Raw genomic sequence first — 25,203 nt, 5'->3', positions numbered from 1 at the left:
ATGGAGCAGGTGATGTAGCTAATTGCCTTAGCGTTTATCGTGTCTTGCATGAGGTTGTTGGTTTGTTGTTGTTTTTTATATCAAGACAGGATCATTATTAGTTTGGCAAGAGGGATTTGTGGGAAGAGTAGCCTATAAGGAATGCCACTGTAATAAGCACAACTCAAAATCTAAAGATAAGCAGAAGAGAGAGCTTACAATGGCAAAACACGCTATTTGTTTCAGATTAAACTCCTGAACTCGTAGTTTGCAGAGTTGAGAGCAGTCATTACTGTCTGTCTGGGATCTGCTTGTGTCACTGAAATCTTGTACCTACAGTTAGTCTGTGTGCAGACAAAACTCTCATAGCCTGTCATCAAATAGACAGCAGAACAGAAATTTTAGGCCACCACAGTTTAGTTGGCTTGATTATATTCACTGAGATGATTTCCCACCACATGATGTGAAATGGTTGATAGATTGATATACTTTTTACTCTCATCTCATTATCACTAGTAAATGAGGAGGTGATTCCCTCATTTTAAGGACTTAATCTTCAAAGATTTTTGCATATTTTGAAGTTGTTTCTCAGCTCTGTTTATCTCTTTGGACAAGCAGTATGGAAGCATCCAACAAAAACTGCTTCTAGAAATCATCTTCAGGATGTTGCAGATGCATCTGGGAATCACCGGGGTCACAAAATACTGGGAGAATCTAACTGTGGAGCTTTCCCCCATACCCAGATACAAATTCATGCACTACCCATCAGCCAAGTACCTGTTTGTTCCAGAGGCAGCACATACTCATTCCACTGTTTCTATTAGGAATGAATTGCTTAAACATTTTCTCTGATTGGTGGCCTATAGTTTCCCATTTTTTAGGGAATTTTTAAACAGTGATTCTAAAGGAGAAAACTGCTTTGTTTGGACCTTTCCTAATAAAATCTGCTCAAAACCTTCATAAGCATCTCCTTCCTTACCCAGAAGTTCTTAAACTAAGCTGTTTCTTATAGTTAGCATTCTTACTCAAACACTGTACAGTTTAGAGCAGTGAACACTCTCAGTTCCAATTATCATAAATCTTGCTTCTCAACTACTTGCTCAATTAGCATTAAAGTTACAGGACCAGTATTTGAATTATCGTACAGTTGGGCTGAATATCTTATCCGCTAAGCTGCTAGATACCCAGAAATACTTAGGAAGTAGGTGTTTAGATCTCTCTGCCCATGTACTTCTTCTCCCACTCTATGGTCACCAACTCACCTTTTCTAGTTTTGTTTTTCATTAATCACTTCTCTTGAAGACCTAAGTTTGAACTCTGCTGTTGATACATGTTCTATTTGTAGCCATCTATTTAACTTTATATTATTTTAATGAAACTCATCTTGCACAGCTACACAAGGAGTCTCCAGCATTTATGAAATTCTGACTTACTGAGGTAATGAACAGTAACAGAGGTGGTAGAAGAATCACAGCCCAAAAGAAAACAACTGGAAATAGGAGTGAAAACATGTAGAGAGCCGAACAGCTGACCATCTCCTCCACTCCATGCCCTGACCTGAGCACTTAGACAAGGAGAAGCAGAGTTAATTCAAAACTGCAGTTGAACAAATAATCTGTGGAAGATAAAAAGCAGCCCTTTGAAGTTATAAAATATAACTTATGTTCTCTTGTTTTCTTTTTCTGGCTCTTGTGGAGACAGTTCTCTCTGTTCATTGGAAATGGCCAGTCTGCATTTTTGGTGTATGAATTACGGGCATGTATATCTTACATAGTTTTTTAATGGGAGGTAAAGGTTAACTGAGTAATAGAATGTAATAAAGCTCTCCAGTGACAGTAAACACAATGGTCCATAGGCCCCAGTTAAGAGGAAGAACTGACCTTAAAAACTGTTTTACAGAATTGGCATGAAAGCGTAGTCTAGCAGACTCTGGGCTTTGCTTCACATGGTCAGATGAGGAGAAACAGTGAAGTATCTTGTTATCTCGTGTGAAGATTCTCTAATTCCGTTTAATTCAGAAAAGTGTGATCCTAGTGAACAGAAGTCAGGGAAGATCAATTTGAGATCAAAAACTGTTTCACAAGCCCACCTAAAAATGTTAAAGCTGCCTTTGCCCTCAGAAGGGTATTTTGAGGATTAATGTCCTGTCAGCACTTTGAGAATGTAAAGTGCTAAGTATATATTATTATAACCTTTTCCATTTATTACTTTTATTGATGGTCTCTTGGTTTCCATGACACTATGTTGATTTGCACGGGATTTTCCTGCAGTGTGCATTTCATCTCATGAAGAGTGAAAAAACAAATAGTTCTTTTTAGGCCTTGTGCCTTGTTGGATATCCTCCAGTTACTGGGGGACTTGTTTATGACCCACTATCTCTTTGCCGTGAAAGCCTTACTGCAATACATTATGCAGCTGTTTGTTTTCAACTTTGTTTTCTCAACTGCAGAAGCCTCTGCTGCTACTGAGAGAAGCATGCTGCTCCTGACTGACTCCTCGGAAGTGCCTTTGTAAGAAGCAGGCTTGAACCATGCACCAAACTCCCCACAGATTTACAGTAGGTGTCTTTTCCCGATAACTACTTCAGTCTGTTCAAGGAGAGGGGCTGAAGTAAGGCTTGTCAATATCTGGCAATCAGGAAATGTCTTGCTTGTTGAAGTTCAGTCCAGTTTTTTCTGCCTCTTCTGGCACTGACCTCACAGTCAGACCTCCTGGTGGCCAAGCTTTTCTGAGGAAAATTCCGAACTTTATTTCAAAATTTTAGATTTACAGTTTGGCTCAGTAACGTGTCTGTCTAATTCTTAGCCAAGTCTCCAGGCGGCATTTACTTTTGGAGAAGTTTGTCTCCCCAGCTCTTCTTTCCTGCAAGCTTTGGGGATCAAGTTAGTCCAAGAAAAGCCAAAGGCATATGAAACCACGTATGCCTTTCGCTTCCTTCTCTACTGAGAGTCTCAGCAGGGAGGTCAGCCCTGGTCTGTCAACAGTGTTCTGTGCCAACAACCTCAGCCAGGTGGGTTTTCCTTGGCCCCTGTCCCCTCCTAAGAAAAGAACAAAGAGAGATGGAAGCCATGGCTGCAGGACAGGCAGCCCCCCTCACATGGATCGTCACAGCAGGTCATGTCCACATGCTTGAATGGATCACAGCACAGTGCACAGACACCAAAGTACCCTGTCATGTTTTCACACCTCAGACAACGTCTTTTGGGTCTTCATCAGCTGCTCTGCCTTTAAGTGTACCTCTCCCTGGGCCTGCTCTTGCAGGTCCAGTGTGCATGAGGCCAGAACCAGGCAAAATATGTTGCAAGAGGCTTGGAACTGCCATATTTTGTAAGCATTCACATCCCTGGCTGAGTCATATCCCAGAGTGACACCTCGAGAAGAAACACAGACTCACCTTTCTTTCATGAAATGCAGAGGTTTTCATGTCACAAAGAACAGAGAACTAATGTAGCTTGGAAGGATCTCTGGAAAATCTTCTAGTCTGACCTCCTGCTCAAAGCAGGGCTAACATGGGAGCTAGGTGTGATTGCTGAAGGCTGTCTCCAGGTAGCTTTTGAATATTCTCCAAGACAGAGATTCTCTAGACTCTCTGGGCACCTGTTCATCCTTCGCCTCCTCACAATGAGAAGGTCTTTTCTTACATCCAGGCCAAATTTCCCTGGCTGGATTTTGCAGCTACTATCACATGTCCTTTTGCTTTGTAGATCTGAGAAGCATCAAACTTCATCTTCTCTATAATCACCCATTATTTAGTATCCAACCCTGTCTCTTACATCCCCTTAGAATACAGTTTATCCTAAAAAGTGCACTGTAGAACATGCAACATAGACTCTTTGTCATTAACCAATTCTCAGTGCTTTCCTAGAGCCTTTTCTCAGTTTAGTTTTGGTTTCGTGTTCAACGTGAAGTGGCAGAGAGGAGAAAAAAGAAATGTGTTGATGATGTAGTCAGCAATGTTTTGTTTACCATCTTCATGCAATAAAACAGAAGAGATCAATATTGAAACAGCAAGCCCGCAAGTATGCTGATTCCTGTAGACACTCTGGTCTCTAGTTCTACCAAAGCAATTCCTTCTTTTAGTGGAAGAAAAAACAATTGTCCAAACTGGAGAAAACAACAACAACAACAACAAAAATATTCTAGAAGTCTATAATTCCTTCAGCTCTATAGGAAATAACAGTAGGGTTTCTCTGACACACCTGAAAGATGTCTCTGTTATGTGCCTAATTGCTGTTGTTTACCCTTCTGGAACTGTTATTTCATGTTCCTAGGAACTTCTACTCACATTATTGGTCCCAGCTTGCTGCCAGAACTCAATCCTGTAGCATGTCCCCCCCTCCTGTGCTCACTCCATATGCTGGTGATGCTGGGAGGGACAGAAACCCAAACACTGGGATAAAGTGTAGGCAAAAAGAAGCCTTTTTGGCAGAGCTTTTTTGGTATCAGAAGGAGACAGCAGTCAGTAGCAGTAGCTGTTCAAAGTACTATTCATTGTGATCCTCAGGCAGCATCCCATCCACAGAAATCTGTTATCTTGTCAGGACATTCAGAGTGCCTGGCACAGTTCTCATCCCAAGCCAGACAACCACAATCAGTTTATCTTCAAGAGGAACTGCCCTGTTTCTGATGGGGAAAATGTCCTATCTCTGTGTATGCTGTCTGTCACGAGTGAAGATAAGCACCAAGACTTATACAAAGGAATTGCATGCTAGCACAGCTTCACGAGCTGGTGATTGGCCTCTTTGGTTAATAAGCTGGCTAACAAGAAGAATCATGCAACATGTCTGCACCTTGTGACCTCAAATATAACTTACTGAATGATGCAAAGTTCAGGAAGTTTCTTGGTCTCTGTTCATAGACAATGTTTTTCATCATTCCTCAGCACAATGCTGAAACTGGAAAGAAACACAGAGACAAAGATGCTGTGTATGCCATGCTGCCTCTGGTGCTGTGACTCTCAGGCCAGATGAAAGAAATAGAACTTAGAGGGCCAAACAGAAAAAAAGAAAACCCATATTACCTTCAGGATCAGACAGACTTAACATTAATTTGTAAACAAAGTAACTTTTTCTCTACTGAATCGTAAAGAAAAATCAAGGAGTAGAAGGAGTTTTTGTTTTTGTTTTTGTGGGTTTTCTTGTTTGTCTGATTCTTAGGTTTTGCTTAGCTAACGTATTGGTGACACCAAACTGCTGGGATGAATTCTACATCAACAAATACAAATTCTGAAACAGGAGCCTCAAATCTCTGTAACATTTCTGTTGCCATGCTCACGAAAAGTAAAATATCTACTACTTACAACATTAAGAGTGGCATCTTTATGGCATTCTTAGCATTCATTAAATCCTGCTCTGTCAGAAAACAGCATTTTGAGTTTCAACCTCTCAACAAATACTACTATATTTCTTGCGCTCTAAGAGCATCTTATCTAACAGGACTGTCATATACTTTTAATTCTGATGCCTTCACAACTTTCATAGTGTTCATACATTAACTACAGATAAATATTTATTGCATTTATTAGAATCCAAATTCAGTGGATTACTAGACTGTAAGTTTTATGTCAGCTATATCTGACACTTAAGATGTGATAGGTAGTCAGCTGTTCATCGGTACCTTTAGTAATTTTAATACCACACAAAGGTCAAGACCACTTTATATTTTCAACATTATTACTCGTTCATATATTTTTCTCCTCAATACATTTTTGTACAATCTATCCTGCTTCAATACCTACTAATAAAAACTCTTCTCATTTCCATCCTAGCGATGTGTGAAAATACAATTGCTAAAATCTGTGCATCCTAGAGCAAAAGTGAATATGATTACTTATCCATGCACATTTTAGCAGTTTCTTTAAAGAAAAAAGGTTCTCAAAACTTACCTTTAGCTGGAATAAATATATCCTAAATGGAAGTAGACATTGATGTTTAAGGGTTGAATTTTGTTCTGGAGCAGAAGCAGCACTTTGTCCTTTTTCCTTGTGTTGCTGAAGTATGGTTGAAATGATTCATTATCTGAGAAAATATATCTGTTATCCCGACTGTGTGGATGACATCAACTAGGGGAAACTTTGGGAGGAAGGGAATACTCTGTGTCAATGTATGAAAGGTCAAATTTTGTGCCTATGCTTCCAGTAGGTTGAAAAGAAACACTGGAAGGAATTTGTACACCATGCTATTTAACTGAAATACATTTCAGTTCAATGACCCAAGACTAGTTTTCCCATATTCTTCTGTAAAAGGGATAAGATCTTACTTAGGTTGCCTCAGTTTCTTCAGAAATTGTCATTCTAAACATCTAAACCCACTGAATTTATGCCTTTAAAATATATCTCTGCTAAAAGTTAATAAAAATATTGAGTCTTTGAGAAAGCTCATTCACACTCTGGACTTTAAATACAATATAAAGCTTTTTGAGTGTATACTCAGGTTCTTGCAATACTGAAGGTGCAAATTTAAGCTTTTGTCCTGCCCTTTCAACATAGGAAAAAATAAATTTGTAAATGAAAACCAGACCTTCTGCTTGGTAGACTACATAAAAGCATGGGTATGGAGAATAAGAGTGGTATATGACAGACGTAAATAAGAACACAAAGCCATCATACGCAGTGTTATTTAGCTTGCTACTTCTTTCTCAAGGGAATCCAGACATTGCAGCAGATCTGGATTATAAAATAAAAGAAATAAGGGTAGCATTGTCCATTATTTCTGCTTTTACTCTATTTGTCCAGTCTCTGAAGAATGATCATATCTCCTTCCAAATGTAAAATGTTTCAAACAAAATAGCTTCACTGTTAGTGACTCTGTGTGCCAAGATAGATCAAATGCTTTATAAAAGTGATGCAGAAGTTCAGTGTATCTTTCCTTTTTGCCTAATACTTTGGAATGGCCCCAAGTTATAGGATCATAGAGATGGAAAGGACCTATTAAATTATGCATTTCCTTGCCAGTGAAAGTGTACTCTCAGTGTACAGTATTTTCCATCTCAGGCTATTATGCATCCATCCCTTCATTTGAGGACTCTTTCATGGCAGAATAAAATCAGTGTTAAGAGTTTTCCCTATTGCGCGGCCTAAAAACAAGTTAGTTCATTTGTAATGTCTTATTCACAGCTGTGAGACACCAATTTCTGTCCTTCTTCCTTCAAATTCTTGTTAAATGTCACCACATATACACAGAGCTCTGCAAAATCAAACAGTTGCAAAAGGAAAGTGAGACATCTGTTTCAAAGCTGAACAGCCTGTTACCTTTACTAGAGGTGACTTTCTTATCGTGTCTGGACTTTTCTGCTATGTGGAATGAATTCTTTTCACAAAATTACTCAATTATATCAGTTTACAGCTGTTTGGCCCAGTTGTTATCTTTCTCACTGTTTGCCCCAACCATTAGGTGACTCAAATGAGAAAGGAAATTTCACCAGTACAGTTGTTCTACACCTGAGTTTATTTCAGTAAGATTGCATATTTGGCTTGAGAGATTACTCAAGAGGTGTGTTTCTTTCATGGAACTATGCTACCTCATTTAACATGAACTCCATTTCCTCTGCTCATGGAGATGCAATTAACTTAGCAAGCAGGAGAACTAGTGATCAAGTTTAGCTGGAAGAAGTGCCCCTGTGACTCCATTTGGTATATGTAGTTTCATGGGCTTTATATAGGTCCTTCAGTCACTGTCTTGTTCTTTCTTTCCATACTTGATTTTAATCTATACTTTCTTCTTTCTTAATCTATACTTTTAGCTTTCCCTTAAGCTCTTCATGGTAGGTAAAATGTACTTTAAGCGAATAGTTAAAAAAAAGACATTTGAAAGGTGCAAGGAAGAGAGATGCAAGCCCCTTGAATCCCCTTGCTGGAGAAGTGCTCTGCAGTTACTTTAAAAACAACAACAACAACAAAACAGAGAGAAAGCCATCACTCTTGCAAGAGAATCTGTGGGATGACTGCCCATTGTTAAATTAAGTTCATCTATTCATTTCCAAGTATTTTCATTATGCTACTTGCTCTACTTTTTGCAGTGGATACCAGCCAGGTTAAGGACTTACAGCCTCCTATGGCTGCTCTTGCCAACACATAGATCTTGAGGAGGTGTTCAGCACATATAAAGACGCTTTAAAATAAAATTTGTTTGCTGTAGGCATTCACTGCTCCCTCTGGCTTTCTTTTCTCACTCCCTGCTCCCTCCTCTGCTCCCCCCGCCCCCCCCCCCTCCCCACCTTAATTCGTCTACAGACTTGGCTTCTTTGTGCTTTCATGACTAATATTACCATCTGTGACATTACATATCAAGATAGCAATGCAACATATTAAGCACAGGAAAACCCGGAATGTTTGAGGTCCTCCAGGCATTTGTTGCTTAAAGCTCCAGTGTAGCCACCTGAAGCATCCCAAACTTTCTAAAAACATACTGCAATTAATCAGTAGGTTTCCATGTTGTTATTTAAATGGAGTTATAAGATTTTACTGGAGCTATCTCCTTGAGAGCAGTCTCGGCAATTTGCTTGTAGTTTTATTTCTCACAAAGGGCTCATAAAACAAGCTTTCACATTTAGGGAGTTAACCTCAGTGCCACTAAGGGTAGATCACTTCAGGAACTTTTTTTTCCCACTTTTCTGTCTAGATCTCATATGCTACAGAGAAAACTCCAGACCTGTGACCAGTACCTGTGCAAACCACGCTCTCATGCAAAGAGGGCTCAACTACCAGGCATGAACATAAGCAGGTTCATTTCTTCCAGATTCTGCTCTTCTGAGAATGGGGGAGCAGGTGAGGAAAGAAGTGCACCAAGTGAAAAACATCTTGAAATAGGCTCATCCCAAAACAAAGATCAAAATCAGAGCGGAGGTCTCCTTTTGCTTCCCGTATAGCTCTAGACAGATACGAATCTTATTTGCCTAGAAATGATTGCTGTAACCACCAGGATCAGATATTCTGAGAGACAGTTCTTTCTCCTCCCTCTGCTGATTCTTCAGACAATTAGTTGCTTCACTGCTTATCTCAAAACCTACGCTCATCTACAGACATCAACCTGTCCAGATTTTCTGCATATTCACAATTTTCCACTTCGTTTTTTTCCATGGGCCTGCAATCAACCTTGTAGGGGTAAAGCATTTGCCAGTTGTGAAAGCAATGGCCTGTGTTTCACATGAGTGCTGGGTCATTCACAACCATTGTGTTGACACGTTGCATAGCATATGGTTCATCACTATTGTAGGTTAAATAGTCCTCCTCTAAAGAGGAGTTTAAAGATAAAAGACCTGTACATTAGACATGCATACATGTACATTTGAAGGTATACTCAGCATTCACGTGACATTACATAAGAAAATCTGTCCATATAGAAACCAGTAGAGATGAAGCTGCTGACCTAAACACTGTTCTCTTTTGAGTCTGTAGTGTGCATATGTATATTTCATGTACATGTATTGAAATATGTGCACAGTTTACTGTACTCCCTTTCATTGAGTTAGGATGATGTAGGGAAGGGCTTCAATATTCAGTTTATTTATATTTTCAAATCCTTGTAGCTGATGGCTTTAAAACTCGGGTGTAAGAGAAAGGAAGATGGATGGTTAATGATCATGATTAACTTCTGGTACCCACCTGTGTGACCCCAAAGCAGTTTTGGGCACAGGCCCAAGCTTAAGGATGATGATGACTTCTGTAACTGTGTTGTCTTAAGGGTCAAGGTGCTGTGACTCCAGCAGCTGGGATCTCCCCAAGTAGAGAGGACTAGGTGATTTTCCTGACAGGGCTATCAGAGAACCCCTAGTACCCAACCCCTTTGCGCCACCTTCCCTTTGCCCTTTTCTCCCTGTCCCATAAACATGGGCACCGTGGGGTCCCTGGCAGGAGATGGCAGCAGAACCCCAAGTGGCTGGGCTGGGCTGCACAGCTCCCAGGATGAGGAGTCAGGCTGGGGAAGGCAGGTGCTGTTCCCACGGCCAGACCTAGATCCTGTGGGGGAAAAGTGGAGGTCAGGAAGTTAACAAAGGTCGGCCAAGTCCCTCTGACTCTTCCTAATCCTCTTTTCTACTCACAGCCCCTTGAAACTCCCCTGATTCCTCCCAGAGCAGTGGCTGAGGGAGTTGCTTTACTGCTGCAGAATTGAACTTATTTTGCTTGCTTCCAAAGTATGCCTCTGCAGAGTTTCTAGTCAGCTTTGTTTCAGCTGGTTTTGAGCAACACATGGGAGAGATGTGGCTGTGTTACACTGTTTTTCTTTTCTTTTCTTTTCTTTTCTTTTCTTTTCTTTTCTTTTCTTTTCTTTTCTTTTCTTTTCTTTTCTTTTCTTTTCTTTTCTTTTCTTTTCTTTTCTTTTCTTTTCTTTTCTTTTCTTTTCTTTTCTTTTCTTTTCTTCCCTTCCCTTCCCTTCCCTTCCCTTCCCTTCCCTTCCCTTCCCTTCCCTTCCCTTCCCTTCCCTTCTCTTCCTTTTCTTTTCTTTTCCTTTCTTTTCCTGAAAAGACACTTTAGCTGATCAAGTTAGTTCTTTCTAATCTGAAGACTAGAGCTGTGTAAAGAATTTATTTACTTGTGTTTGTATGCAGGCCAAACCCCCAAATCAACAACAATAAAAACATTTCTTTTGGTCCACCCAGAATGAAAATTTATCAGTTTTCTTGCCAAACAGCAACAAACATACAAATTTGAAAGATGTGTCATTTCAGGCCATAAAACATTTCCTTTGGGCTTTTTGACCTTCACTGAAACTGAATATAGGTAAATTTCAAAAGAAATCCTGATTGCAAAATTAGAAGTGGAAAGTTTGTTTTGGAAACATCAATATGATCCTTCTGGACATTCCATAATGTTTGTTTTGACCCCAGAATTTCGTTCTTCTCTCACAAAGATGTTCCACATAAGGGAATGAGAGTGGTCTTTTTGTCACTGATATACTTCTTTGAAGAGGACAGGAAAGGTTAAAAAGCGGTTAACAAGCAATCCTCTCAGATATAGCTGGAGAATGTATGTTTTGCTTTTGGCTCTACACAAAGCATCCAGGCATTAAACCAAATTAAAATACGTAGACTACAGTGTCAAGGGAAAGTTTTATCCAAACAAAATCTAAACAAATACATGCATCTCGCTAGGTTAAAAAATCAAATAAACAAATAATTTTGCACATATGTAATTGTCTCAACATTTTGTCATTTCTCTTCCGCTTTTAAAACAATAAAACCCAAATGTGGATAAAATCATCTTACTCTTCCCACTCAAAGTGAACAAGTTTTTTCCAAGTTCTTATGCTGAAAAAATGTGTTTCTTATGAATAAATGATTAAAACTATATAGAATAAGTGTTTTAGTGCTCTAGCTAAGGAAAAATAAACAACTGCATTAGCTAATCTGAGTTCAAATAAACAGATACATAAGCTGGGCTATTTCAAAGCAGTGCAGGACTGAACAGAGACCATTAACACTCAAAACACTTCATAAGGTTGAGGCATGATTAACCTCTTCAAAACAAAATGTGCCCAGGTCTTGTATGGCTGCACAAAAGGAGTGAGGAGTAACACCCCGACACATTACAACTGCAGGCTCTCTGAGCACGTACACTGAGACAGAAGGCAGCTTATATGAACTTCATTTTAAAGAGATGAAAAGAAAGAAAAGCATGGTCTCATTTTTTGCTTGCTGACCATTTATTGTAATGCTGACCAGACATGGCATTGGCCAATGCTCTTTGAGTCTTAACAAAATTCTAAATCTGAATGTCCAGGAGCTTTATCTCCTATATGCCAGCAAAAGCCCCTCAAAGAAATCCCACAGTTTCATGACAGTTGCTTATTTATGGCTGGGGTTAGGTGGCATGTAAAGATTCACGGTTTGCAGGAGAATCTTGACGACATACACAACTTGGTATCAGACGTAAAGAGCACAAAATCTGTGCTTTGATGCATCATGGATTTTAAAGAACACCTCTTCAGGCTGACTCAGATTGGTGGACTGTTTCCACAATAAAACCTCAAAATCTGAGGCTGGTTTTCAAGTGGGTTTTGGTTTTTGCTTTTGGTTTTTGTTTTCAGTTTTGGAGGATTAAAATTCAGGACCATTTAGATAAGCAAAGGACTATAAGTATCACACATGGGTCTGAGAACATGCAATGAATAGAAGGGCCTCATTGGGTGAAGTGGAGTTGATATCCAGATAGGAAAACAAAGATTTGCCAAAATCTTCATTCAAACACTGTTTTGCAAATGTTTTAAATTCAGAACAGCATGGATTACTTTGTATTTTTAATGGAATCAGATTTCTTCAAACCTCTATAAAATAATTCAGACTCAAATTGTCCAGCTTCTAAAATCTGTGTCCTGAAGGGCAGGGGGGGAGAGATTTAATATTCTCTAAAAAGCAATCAAATGAAAATTTGTTCCTTGAGATTTTACTCAAATTTTACTCTTTACCCTTGATTTTACTCAGACTTCAGGACAAGCCACGGTAGGGTTTTGTTGCATTAGTTAGGACTATGATATTACCAGAGGACCATAAACATGGTCAGTAATAGTTACGTAGGTCACTATTTAAACCTTTACAATTGCCATTTACACATAATTTACATTACTCTATGATTTACAGTGTTCCCCATGCTATGAAGATAATTAGGCAGAAGTTAAAATTGTAAAGTTTTTAATGTGTGTATTCCTTAATATGGAGTCTCAGTGCTGTGGTTTAAAGAGTTCCCCATAACAGCAAAAGCAGCTGGGGGTTTTGCTTGGGAAAGGAAGAGGAAGAATATTTCTTTTAAGAACTCCATAAAGCTTTGTTAAGCTGCAGAAATTCTCTGTAGTCTGATCTACTATAGCCTGAATAATCTATACTCATACTAGCTTTAACTTATGTTTTCTCTGTATAAAAATGTTTGCTCTTTGTTTAGAAGGATTCCACATGGAAATTTCAATTTCATCACATATCGGGATAGCTGTAAGAGATCCTGGAATTTCTGGAGTCAGAGGTGTTGAACAGAATTTTGCATTTGCCGTTTTTTATTGCTAATTTTAAAACTATGGTCTTGTGTCAGGGAAATCCAGCTGTGCTGAAATCATAAACGTGAACTGGGAAGTCTCTGGCTGCAAACAACCTCTGCAGAAAACAGCAGTGAGGTTTGGCTTTTCCACTGCTCCCTGAGCCACTCCCAATAGGTACACACTCACTCCCAATGCACAGGACATGGATGCATCTCACAGTGAAGCTGTGATGCTGTATTTCCACGTCACCCCCCAGTCTGTGGTGTAGACGTTCTGCCAGTCCTTAGTGTATTTGAGCAGTATAAACATAACCACAAGCTAGACAGTCCCATTGTTCAGTAGAGATTTCCACTGTGCTTGAAAACTGAACTATAAAAGTCTTTCCATAAAAACTTCCTGAGAGTAATGGATGCCTAAAATACATGAGCTCCATTATCAAGGAGCAGATTATCCCAGCTGAATACTCAGTATCAGAGTTCCCTGATTTGTATATAATCTACATTCTTAACATTCTCATGGAGCGCTGTTAGTTTGGGCTAGTAGGACTTACTGTACTCTCAGTGTTGAAAGACGAATAGGCCTATCAGCTGAACAGCATAATAAATTCGTTAGGCTGCATATGTTATGCTCCACCTCTCCCTCATTTTTCATTGTGTATAATGTAGCCTAATGCAATATGGCAGCTGCTAGCAGAAAAATGGTGCAGCAGCCATAAAAAAGTGATTTATGCCTTATTACTGAAACAGCTAAAATTAAGAAGCTGGTGTTTGGGAGAACAGCAAATAAGTGAAATGTGAAACACAGCGTATATATATATTCGTGAAATATAGGAAGCTGTGAAATGCTTAGACTGACAGTGAAATTCTCCCTGGGCATCCACTGCAATGCCGAACTAATAAAGGGGGTAATTGGTGGTGATGTTTGTGGATGTTCAGAATTGCCTGCATGTCACAGCTGCTTATGCTGGAGTATCAGAAACGTGTTAAATACATCTCCTGACTTGAACCCAAAGATCCTTCCTACCAAAGGACATACGAGAGCCTAATTTAAGGTGGCAGCTGGCAGAAAGAACAACATATCAAACAGGAAAGTTATTGTTAGCAGCCTCAATGTAGAAAGGAAACAGTGAGGTCAGAGAAATAATGTGGGTCTGACTCCCTGCTTCGCTCTTCTGCCCATGCAAATTCACCTATTTAAGGCTACAGTTACAGATTAGGGACTTCTCCCTGGATGCCAAAACTGTGAGCATCAGGGAAAATTCTGTATTTGGCTTACAACGTACCCAGTAAGTCAATGTGATTGTGTAACAACTTCTGCCACTGAACGTTGTAGCATGTTCCTCTGAGACACGAATTACAGCCATATCAGATCCCTCATTGGTTTCTGTTCACCATACAGTGTGTATATACATTATAAACACACATATGCCTCTGTATGTACATACTCAGGCTGCTGCTAAGTGGTATGGTTTTGATTCAGTGGGTGGCAATCTTCTTCTGAGTCAGTGCTAAGCGAGTTCTTCCCCCATGGGGTTTGATGAATAGCGGAATATGGTCAGGTCAGGGAGGTTAATAGCCTGACTTTTGTGGAAAGTGCAGGGAATCTTAGCAAGAGTGAGAGCCTCCTGCTAAATACCATGTGAAAGGGAGCCTGCGCCCTGCTCAGTCAGGCTGGGCTGTTGCAGTAATGCAGAAATGGGGGGGAATCTGGCTTATCCTGCCCCCATATATATTTACTGGATGTAGTGAAACTGCTTATGCAGAATAACAAAGTAATGACCAAAGATAGTGTAGCTGGAAGGATAATAAAGCCCATTTTTGGTATTTTGTTTTTAAGAAACATTAGAGAAGCTTTTACCCGGAAGTGTGTTTAAGTTGTCCGCTGATCCAGGTTGGGGATCTCTTAGTCTTTTTGTTATCTTACTTTGGGTTAAATATGACAAAGCAAGTGGTCAAGTTTTGTACTGTTGCCACAGCCCTTGCCTTGGACAGCAATTACGCACTCCTTTGGGGGATGGGCTGTGGAGTTCTGGCTCTTATGCGTTAGATGAGTGGCTTACTAGCCCCTGGGTAATCAGGACAGAGGCGGCTTTAACAAGATGATGTATGTCTGCGTCTTTTCCATGGCAAAAGGAAACAAATAGGAGGCATTTTGTGAAGCTATTGAGCTCTTGACTGTTGCTATCACGTGTAACCAGAAGCTTAGAGGCTACATACTGGCAGATGTATGAGCTGCCTCCTGTGAGATGACGGCCACTAAAATTTAGCCATCCAAGAAATTTGGATGACTACAGGATTAGGTTACAACTTTCGCAAATGCCAGCAATGCCTCCAGATTATACTAGAGGGGTATTTGTAACCAGTGAATATCTCTGTACCTAGGAAACCCAGTAGGTCACTGCTACACATTGGGCTTTTCACTTACGGTTCAAACCACATTCAGGTCCTCCAGTAACCATTTTCAAAGGGCATCCAGGACACACCATGCTCTCATGTGCTGCTGACCAGTTTTGTAAGGGTACAGTTTTGTGTGTGGCTTGTGGCTCCTCTCCTCTCCCTGGCATTTCTCTCCCTACAGAGGAGCCAAATAACAGTTAGACCACTGCTGGTGGCTTCTGCCTCTGAAACCACTAGGGGATTAAAGTGCCATTCATCCCTTTTTACTGCAACTATTTTAATAAGCTACATGATTTGTGTAATCAGGTTATTTTATTATCAAACATAAACTTTTTCTCTGCATAGTTTCTCTGCTATTTCTCTATTAGAAAAATGCAAAATACTGTATTTAGACTTTTGGTTTAAAAAAATAAAAAATAAAAATCGTAAATCCTTCTGTTAGACAATACCAAAATAAAACTACTGTATTCATCTCAAACAGTGTTCACTCATTACTTATCTCCTGAAAACTGATTGCTTAAAATTTCCAAACAAAATGTTCAGATTATTTCCAGGCATATAATAGTTAGTCAGATAATAAGATCTTACATTTGCAAACCATGTTAGGAATCACTTCAGCTGTCATTGCTTAGTGGTATTCAAGGTGAAATGAGGCAACTTTTAAATAGCACAAAGAGAAAGATTGCATAATAATTTAGGTCAAAAAGTGAATAAAGTCATGTAATCAAGATGTTAGATGAACAAATCTAGAACAGTAAATTCCATGCATAACTGTCATCATTCGACATACTTTTAGTTGCAGTCTGAGTAAATTAAAATGCTAGCACTTCTACCAGCAAGGGTTTCTGCAAGGAGGGATTTTGATGGCAAAGGGTTCTTCATGTTTTGATGGGCTCTGTTTAACACGTTTAGAGAAAAAAAAAAAAAGTGCAATGACTGTAGATACATTGGAAAGCTAAAGAGCTATTTCATGAAGTGCAACAGCTTTAATAACTTCAAGAGAAAGAAGCGATTCTTGCCCACTGCAAGCCCTATTTTAGCCCTATTAGAATAGGACATGATATTAGAAATTGAAGTGGGCAGGTAACTGGAAGAAGGCTGTACTTGTTTGTCTTTTCTTTTCAGAATAGCTTTGAAGAGTGCATGGATCAATGCAAAGGCTCCTCTATGTGGCTGCAATCTCTGTTATTTCTTTTTGTTATGCCAGATCACAAGAAAGTGTTCAAAAAACCCAAAAAATTATGCCAAATGCTCCTAAGCATAAGGAATTATGGTGAACTTCTTATTCTATAGCATGATTTTACCAAGTCTTTTTTTTTTTTTTTCCCCTACCAGCTTGGCCACGTGTGCTGCTGAAAGAGCACATGCCTATCTATCCCTTACTTTTAGTGAGAATCTGTGCTTGGATTCTGTGTCCCTTCAGCCTTACACAGGAATCCTTTACTTTTTCAACAACTGCCTTAGAGGATGCAAGGAGCCCTTTGAGGGAAGCACTAAAGTTGCCTTGTTTACAAAGACAGCTCATAGGGCAACACGCAATTTTGCAGCTATGCGGGTAATTTTATATGCAGCTTCAGATCCAGTTCAGAATTGTTACCATGGTCTTCAAAATCTTTACTTTTCTACTTTCTGTATCTAACTTTGCCTCTCCAGCCTCTTTCATGATGACTTCACACACAAGTATCACCAGGGTCAGCCTGAGAAATAGCTTTAAGTGTTCTTGACCCCAAAGGTTTCCTCAACATCCCCCTAATAGCCTCACAGCATCCCAAAATTAGAGAACTTAATCAACAGGCAGATTTGAGATGTAGTTCTCTGCTGACTGAAAGTACTCAGACTTTGGTTTGGACTCAGAAAGCTTTTTGGAGCATCCCCTGCCTGTTCTCATTTTGTGACTGACTTCAGGTCCTCAACAGCAGAGCATATTTCTGCTTCTGGTTGTTCTGGAATTGCTAGGTCCTTATTTCAGTTGTACTTGCCTACATCAGAAGTGGTCCTCATGCAGTAATTCCAAATTTCCTCGGATGTCTGTGAGATCAGGTCTGACTCAGTTCTATACCTAGTCTTTAAAATCAGATCTGTTCTTCAAAATCAGATTTGTTCTTTTTCTCTTTCAAACTGTCATTATGTTTCACTGTACTTTAAAGTGTAGTATTACTTTGAAAAGAGAGCGTAAAAATGTCATTTCAGGGTTCTATATTTGTCTGACAGTTGTTTCTATTGCAGAAGTACTCATTTTCTAAGTTTAAAAGCTGTCGTTCCTAACACCCAGCACAAGGTGCTCAAGCTGTTGGCATGCACTGTTGGGATCTACAGCTGTTGCAGGCTGCAGGGTGCTCTGAGGCCTCTGCCTGCCTTTGCCATCCTGTCTTCTGTCACTCGCGCCCTCAGTGACACCACCAGGCTCTATGTGTTACATGGACTGGTGACAGGTCTGAAGTCATTCTGTGCAGGAGAAACAGGCTGAACCGTCCCAGGTCTCTCAGCCTTTTCTCATAAGGGGGATGCTCCAGGCCCTTTGTAGCTCTCCTCTGCACTCTCCTAGCAAGCACAGACACGCCGTGCATTATTCTTTAGAGGCCAAGCACTTCCAATGCAGTGATCTGCTCACCACTCTGCGAAATGCACCAGGAAAGCCTTAATTAGATCTCAAAGGAGCACCTAAGGAACTTAAAGCAGTTAGTACCTCTCAGCACTGGTGCTCACTCAGCTGCTGTGACAGGAAGCTGTGGCTGAGGGCGCACAGGCAGCAACTGGCCCAGGAAAGGGGTGAACTGAAATGGCGGATGTAGCACATTATGGCACCGAGCAAACTTCCACATCTTGCTGTCAAAGGTCTGTCTTTCATTTTCTTTTTTAAAATGTATCAAACAATTGGGCATAAAAAGTACAACTTTTGTCATATTGAGAATAACAACGTGTTACAAGACAAGAGAACAAAGCCTGGAAGTTGAGGGAAAATAAAAAAATAAAAAATAAAAGGAAGAAACAAAGAAAAAAAATATGTGAAGATGTGAAACAGTTGTGTTTAGTTTGGGGGGAAAAAAAAGTCTCCATCATTTCTCCTTGTATTTTTTTTTTAAATACTTCAAAACCCAATATTTGGAAAAATCTGCATGAGCCTAAATTTAGATTCTGTGTTACTTTACTCTGCATTTCTTTACTGCACTTTAGTCACTCGTATATCATTTTGTAGAAAATGTATGTGACAGGCTGATGTATGTTTTACAAGTATTTGTTACCCACTGTTGTGTTTCTATCTTTGAAGTCACGTCCTTCTCAGTCTATGGTCCCTCCTTTCCCCTATTGAGAAAACTCTTGTCAAACAGTTGCATTTGTGTGGAAATAACATGAAGACTATTTTATTGTTGTTTTTAAATTCATTTTTATTTTAGTTTCTCTTTCTGTCCCTTCACCTGACTTTTCCTTTTAGATACGAATGATAATATGAACAACAAAGTTTACATTGCTTTTGCACTGCATGCACAGGACAGAGAATTTGGTGGTTCACAGCCCATGAGGCTGTCTCACAGGGTGCAGGAAGCTTGTGCAACTGAAGCAGACTAGAACTTGGGCTTGAAGGAAATAGTGACTGGCTCTTGAAGAAGGCTCAGAAATAATCATCACAGGCTGTAGCAGCTCATCCATGAGGATTATAATGCTTTGTGTTTTAACAGGAAAGGATCTTTAAAAGATGGATTAAAGGAATCAAAACAACTGGCTGAATCCATATCCATATCCGAGCTGTCTTATTTGCTGCAGCATAGTTGTATTTTTGTCTTGTGGTATTGGGTAACCTCTCTCTGTATATGTGGGATCAATGCCTGCTGTGACCTGATCCTCCAGAAGGAGCGTGGGATTATACTGAGGCAAAAGTGACAGAACTAATGGGGAGTCAACAACAAACTTTTCCAATCAGCAACACAATGACATTCAAATGTCTTATTCTTCTCGCCTCTCTCTGTCCCTTTAAGGGACATGTATGAGGAGACTTTGAGTGAGCTGGACTTTCTCAGCCTGGAGGAGAGAAGCCAAAAAGCAGGCCTTCAGCAATATAAAGGAAGTTTCTATTTCACCCCAAAGCCTGACATTCTCTTTCAATACCCAAAACTATGCCTGCATTTTCCAGGTATACCAAGGGTCTAATAAGCAGCAAAACTTGTCTTGCCTAGTAATCCCTAGTGTTCACTTTTCTTTTCTCACTGACATTAAAACTGTGTTATAACGCTCAAGTCCCCTTCCTGAGGGGCAGCTCAATTCTGTTCATGTAAAATCAGGACTGTTTCCTCCTGCATGTGTCATATGTTACCTGTGTTACTTTACATTCACCAATGCTGAATTCCAGCTGCAATTTCATTATATTGTGAAGTTCTTCTGCAATTCCTTTCAGTCAGCCATATTCTTTGCTTAATTTCATATTGTCAGAAAACTTTGTCATTTGGTTTTTCATACTAATTTTCAGATTTTTAAGCTCATAGCACAGACCCATATTCAGAGCCAGACACTGATGACACATTTCTTTCATCTCTTCTCATAAAAACTATTATTGGTATTTGTGTGGCCTTTTTAATCTCATGGTGGGTCGGTTGACTTGGGGAGATATTACTGGGAGTCTTTGTAAATTCTTCTTGTAAACTTCAGGCTGACTATATCAGTGTCATTTCCTTTCCGTGAACTTGTTGATTCGTTCAAGGAAATAGAAACAGGTTTTCCATCTATAAAACACAGACTGCTTTTAACTCAGTTAATATGAATTTTGCAGAGTACTAAGTTCTTTTCTAACTTTCTGCATTGTGTTTTTAGAATTAACTTACCAGTGTTTTCATTCTTTTCTATTTTTCTCTCTTAAATGACTTTATCCTGCTTACTCATCATATTGGATCTTTTTCCAGTACCATGTCTCTAACACACAGTACACTGAAACAGACTACAAGCAGCTTTTTCAGCCACTCTTTTTAGGTACCTGCAGTCCCTCCAATCTTCCCCTGGTGCTTCAGACCTTCTTGGTAGTGGGCTGGGTGGTTGGAAGGACAGGTCTTGTGTTGAGCATCTCCTGTTTGAGCCTGGAGTTTCTTTCCATCGGTAATGAATGTCTCTTACTTGTTGATGTAATTAACTTACTTATCTGATTCCTGTCCTTCCTGCCCAGACATGTGGGGGTGGTATAGAACTCCCATGCCTGAGAGTATTTTCTTAGGCTATGGAAATACGAATGGAGAAGGGAAGCTTGAAGCGTAAGCCAAGAGCAAATTTCACCACAACAGCTGTGTACAAATGACCAGGCTGTCCACTGCAAGCATGAGAAAGGAGTAGGATTTGCATAAAAAAGTATGCATTTGAAAACATGAGAAATTTAAACCTAATTCATACCAAGGTAACCTGCCAGTGCTGAGACAACAGGCCTGATTTGCTTCTGAGAGCTGTGTCATGTGGTAGAAAAAAAGGAAAAAAAAAAAATAAATTAGTTTGATGTATCACTTCTTAACCAATCTGTCTGCTTTGACTTAAATAGACTTGTGACTGCTGTACATTCTCAGAATGGAAAAGGGAGTGAGTCTCTGGCTCTGGTGCTGCAGCTTCTTTCTTCATTGCCCCATTTCTGAAGCTGGCATGTCCCCAGAAAAGGTGGTATCAGTGAAGTGGAAGACACACAACTCATCTGAGAAGAGCTAAAAAGATTTAGACCTTAAAATTGGCTCCTTATGTATATGGATGCTGTAAAGCTAAATTCTGTAAGTGGAAAATTTTCTATCAATTTAGGTTATCTTTACATTTTTCAAAGGCACACAATTCTGATCACTCTCAAACACAATTTGTTAAAGTGTCATCATCTACCACATTACTCTTCGCGCCTCTATACTGAGTGATTTTTCTCAAACAATAGGACTTCATTTTACCTTCAGCTAAGCCATCCAGGCCTGTCATACCCTGCTGACTTCATTAAAATCATGCCGATGTCTATAAACTGCATCCTAATGCAGCTATAAGAGTCATTCTTGTGAATGCATAGCTTGTGGAGGAGCAGTCATCTCAAAAGTCCCTCTAGGGAGCTCTGCTCTGCCAACTTTCCACTGAATATTTTTCTTCTTTGAATAAAGCTGCTATGTTGTTTTTATCTTCTGTTATATTCAGTTCTGGAGGTCATAACTCTGGTAATACACATTTCTATTTTCTGAGATAGAATGACTTTCTAATGCAGTAGAGACTGGATGATTCAGACATATAAAATAATTGTTATGCTGCTTTCTGATGTGGTGGTGTAATGTGTGCATTAAATTAGCCACTGCACCTATACACTGCAACGTCCCTATTCACAGCCCACACACAGAACCACAAAACGGTTGAAGTTGGAAGGGACCACTTGAGATCATCTAGTCCAACCACCCTGTATCAAGGAAAGTCACCTGGCACACATTGTTCAGAAACACATCCAAATGGATTCTGAATATTTCCAGAGAAGGAGATTCAGCAATGTCTATGGGAAAACTGTTCCAGTGTTCAGTCACCCCCACAATGAAGAAGTTTTTTCTCATAAGCAGAAGCTATAAGAAAATGATCACAAGAAAGTGATACATAGACAGCATCTATTATGTGGAGCTTTCTTCTAATCCTTCCACTTCAAGTGTTTGGAGTTTCTGGGAAACTTCAGAAAGGGAAAGGGAAATGTTGCCATTCACTTAACTGTCTTACAGAAGTGATTTAAGATGCTCTAGCTGCTGGTAGTTTTCTGTACTGTTTTTCCAGCCAGTGCACCTCCAACAAAGGTGATGAGAAGCAATGGTAGTCAGGAGAACAGTGACCAAATGGTGACAGTGTGTGAGATAACTAGATAACTCATTTGAAGCCATGTTACACCCAGAGACAGAAGCTGGGCAGCAAATATATATGAGCCATTGGGTTTGATGGCTGTTCAATGTTAGCCGTATGAGAGAGGACAGAAACTCTGAGCAGTGCTTTAAGCCAGTCTGTGTTTGTTTCAGGGAGGCAGACAAACTTTAGTAAGAAAGGGAACACAGAAGGTAGCCTCTGATACTACCTGAAACACAAGCTCTGTCAGCCCTGTGACAACTATGGGGGAAAAAAAATCTGGTATGTAGCGAAACTGGCACAGTGAATCAACAGCCCAAGTTGCAGCATGAAAATCTTCCTCTGAGGTAGGAAATCCACACTGAGTAGACACTATCTATTTTGAATTTTTGTGTGTGTGTGTTATATGCCTTTGACTGTATCTTACTAGCATGGTCTAATTTCTTCGAGGTAATTATTTTGGATTTAACAGATTGTTTGGTTTATGCCAAAGACAGCTCTTTGCTCTCTACTGTTGTTTTGAGCAGGGGCATTTCAACAAGACCAAGCAATAGCAGCAGTTCTCAGTAGTATTCTTAAAATAAAAAGAATATCAAACAGCTGGAGAAAATGGAAAAAATCCAGTAACATAAAGATCCAGTGCTATCTTTATGCTGTGCCAGAGAAAGGCTAACTCCCTGTTTTAACCTGAAGTGTAAGTCTCGTTTACAACAGGTTAATTTGATAGCAGTTTGAATCAAGTAGCCCACGTGATTTTATTTTGCTTGTGCAACTTCCAAAGCCAGTTGGATTTATCCTTAATGGCAATAGCGATCATCACAGAATCACAGAATCACAGAATTACCCGGGTTAGAAGGGACCTCAAGGATCATGTAGTTCCAACCCCCCTGCCTAGCAGGGCCACCAAACATACACCTTTACTAGATCAGGTTGCCCAGGGCCCCGTCCAACCTGGTCTTGAACACCTCCAAGGACGGGGCATCCACAACCTCCCTGGGCAGCCTGTTCCAGGACCTAACCACCCTTCTAGTAAAGAACTTTCCCCTAACATCCAACCTAAATCTTCCCTCCTTCAACTTAAAACCATTTCCCCTAGTCCTGCTATTATCAGCCCTTTCAAAGAGTTTACTCCCCTCCTGGGAGTAAGTTCCCTTCAGGTACTGAAAGGCTGCAATGAGGTCACCCCGCAACCTTCTCTTCTCCAGGCTGAACAAACCCAACTCCCTCAGCCTGTCCTCATAGGGGAGGTGCTCCAGCCCCCTGATCATCTTTGTGGCCCTCCTCTGGACCCTTTCCAAAATCTCCATATCTTTTTTGTACTGAGGGCTCCACACCTGGACACAGTACTCCAGATGGGGCCTCACAAGAGCAGAGTAGAGAGGGACGATCACCTCCCTATCCCTGCTGACCACCCCTCTCCTGATGGAGCCCAGGATCCCATTTGCTTTCCGGGCTGCCAGAGCGCTCTGCTGGCTCATGTTAAGTTTCTCATCTATCAGGACCCCTAGGTCTTTTTCTGCCGAGCTGCTCTCAAGGACAACTCCTCCCAGCCAGTACAGGTGCCTGGGGTTCTTCCGGCCCAAGTGCAAAACCTTGCACTTTGCCGTGTTGAACCTCATTAGGTTCACCCGAGCCCAGCTTTCCAGCCTGTCAAGGTCCCTCTGAATGGCATCCGTTCCCTCCACCATATCGACTGCACCACTCAGCTTGGTGTCATCAGCAAACTTGCTGAGGGTGCACTCCATTCCCTCATCGATGTCATTAATAAAGATGTTAAAGAGCACCGGTCCCAAGACAGACCCTTGAGGGACACCGCTCGTTACCGGCCTCCACCTGGACATAGAGCCATTGACCACCACCCTCTCTGTCTGTGGCCTTTCAACCAATTGCTTATCCATCTAGTTGTCCACCCATCAAATCCACCTCCCTCCAATTTGGAGACGAGGATGTGATGGGGGACCATGTCAAAGGCCTTGCTCAGGTCCAGGTAAATGACATCGGTCGCCTTCCCTTCATCCACCAGCGCCGTCACTCCATCATAGAAGGCCACAAGATTAGTTAAGCATGACCTTCCCCTGGTGAAGCCATGCTGGCTGTCTCAGATCACATGCTCGTTCTTTATGTGATCAAGCATGTTGTCCAGGAGGATCTGTTCCATAATCTTCCCAGGCACGGAGGTGAGACTCACTGGCCTGTAGTTACCCGGGTCCTCCCTGCTCCCCTTCTTGTAAATGGGAGTGACGTGACCCTTCCTCCAATCATCCGGGACCTCACCTGACAGCCACGACTTCTCAAATATGATGGAGAGCGGCTCAGCAACCACCTCAGCCAGCTCCTTCAGGACCCTGGGATGCACGCCATCTGGCCCCATAGACTTATACTCATTCAGTCTAAGGAGGTACTCTCGGACTTGCTCTACCCCTACAGTGGGGAGGGATTTACCTCCTTGTTCCCCACATAGAGGTATGGGGGTGCAAGACTTAGGGACGTGAAAAAGACTAGAATCCTGGCCACCAGTGAAGACCGAGGTGAAGAACTCATTCAGCACCTCAGCTTTCTCTTCATCTGTTGAAGCCATTTCTCCTTTTAAATTTACCAGAGTAGGTACGCTCATTTTGGCCTGTCTCTTCTGGCCAATGTACCTGTAGAAGGTTTTCTTATTGTTTTTCATGTCCCTCGCCAAGTTCAGTTCTGCCTGCACCTTGGCTTTCCTGATCCCACGTCTGCAGGTTCGGACGGCATCCCTGTATTCTTCCCGGGTGACACAGCCTTGTTTCCAGAGCTTGTACACCCCTTTCTTCACCCTCAGTTCTCTTAGCAGGTCCTTGCTGAGCCATGCCGGTTTTCTACCTCTCCTGCCCACTTTCTTAATCAGGGGAATGGAGACCTCTATCATAACAAAGGAAAGAAAGCAAATATTCAATCGAATCTTAATTGTCTCTGAAACAAAGGTGTTCTGTAACTGTGATTGCACTGATCTGTTGAAAACCTCTCTCTCAGTAAGAGGAAAGAAACTCACTTTTCCAGCCTTTGGAAAACAACTTGCAGTGTGTGACTAT

At 40.7% G+C, this 25,203-nt stretch overlaps 1 long non-coding RNA gene across 7 annotated transcripts in view; it reads right to left on the bottom strand.

Moving 5' to 3' along the window:
* LOC107309864 (uncharacterized) overlaps nt 1–6,051 on the bottom strand; it is a 44,321-nt gene extending 38,270 nt beyond the window's left edge. For 3 of the 7 annotated variants that reach the window (XR_014943485.1, XR_014943486.1, XR_014943484.1), the window contains exons 1-3: nt 5,864–6,051; nt 4,794–4,874; nt 1,860–2,009 (exon numbers count right to left, since the gene is read on the bottom strand). This is a non-coding gene — a long non-coding RNA (uncharacterized LOC107309864). Of the gene's footprint in view, nt 1–1,859; nt 2,010–2,703; nt 3,018–4,793; nt 4,875–5,863 lie in introns of those variants that run through there. The other 4 variants (XR_014943487.1, XR_014943489.1, XR_014943490.1 and 1 more) reach the window with 2 other exon arrangements.
* Nucleotides 6,052–25,203: the final 19,152 nt, after the last annotated feature.

Source organism: Coturnix japonica, chromosome 2 (genome assembly GCF_054131305.1).
Source record: "Coturnix japonica strain WE chromosome 2, WE-NBRP24, whole genome shotgun sequence".
Classification (NCBI taxonomy): Eukaryota; Metazoa; Chordata; class Aves; order Galliformes; family Phasianidae; genus Coturnix; species Coturnix japonica.
The sequence above is the reverse complement of the archived record's forward strand: the minus strand, read 5'-3'. Positions and strand labels throughout refer to the sequence as shown.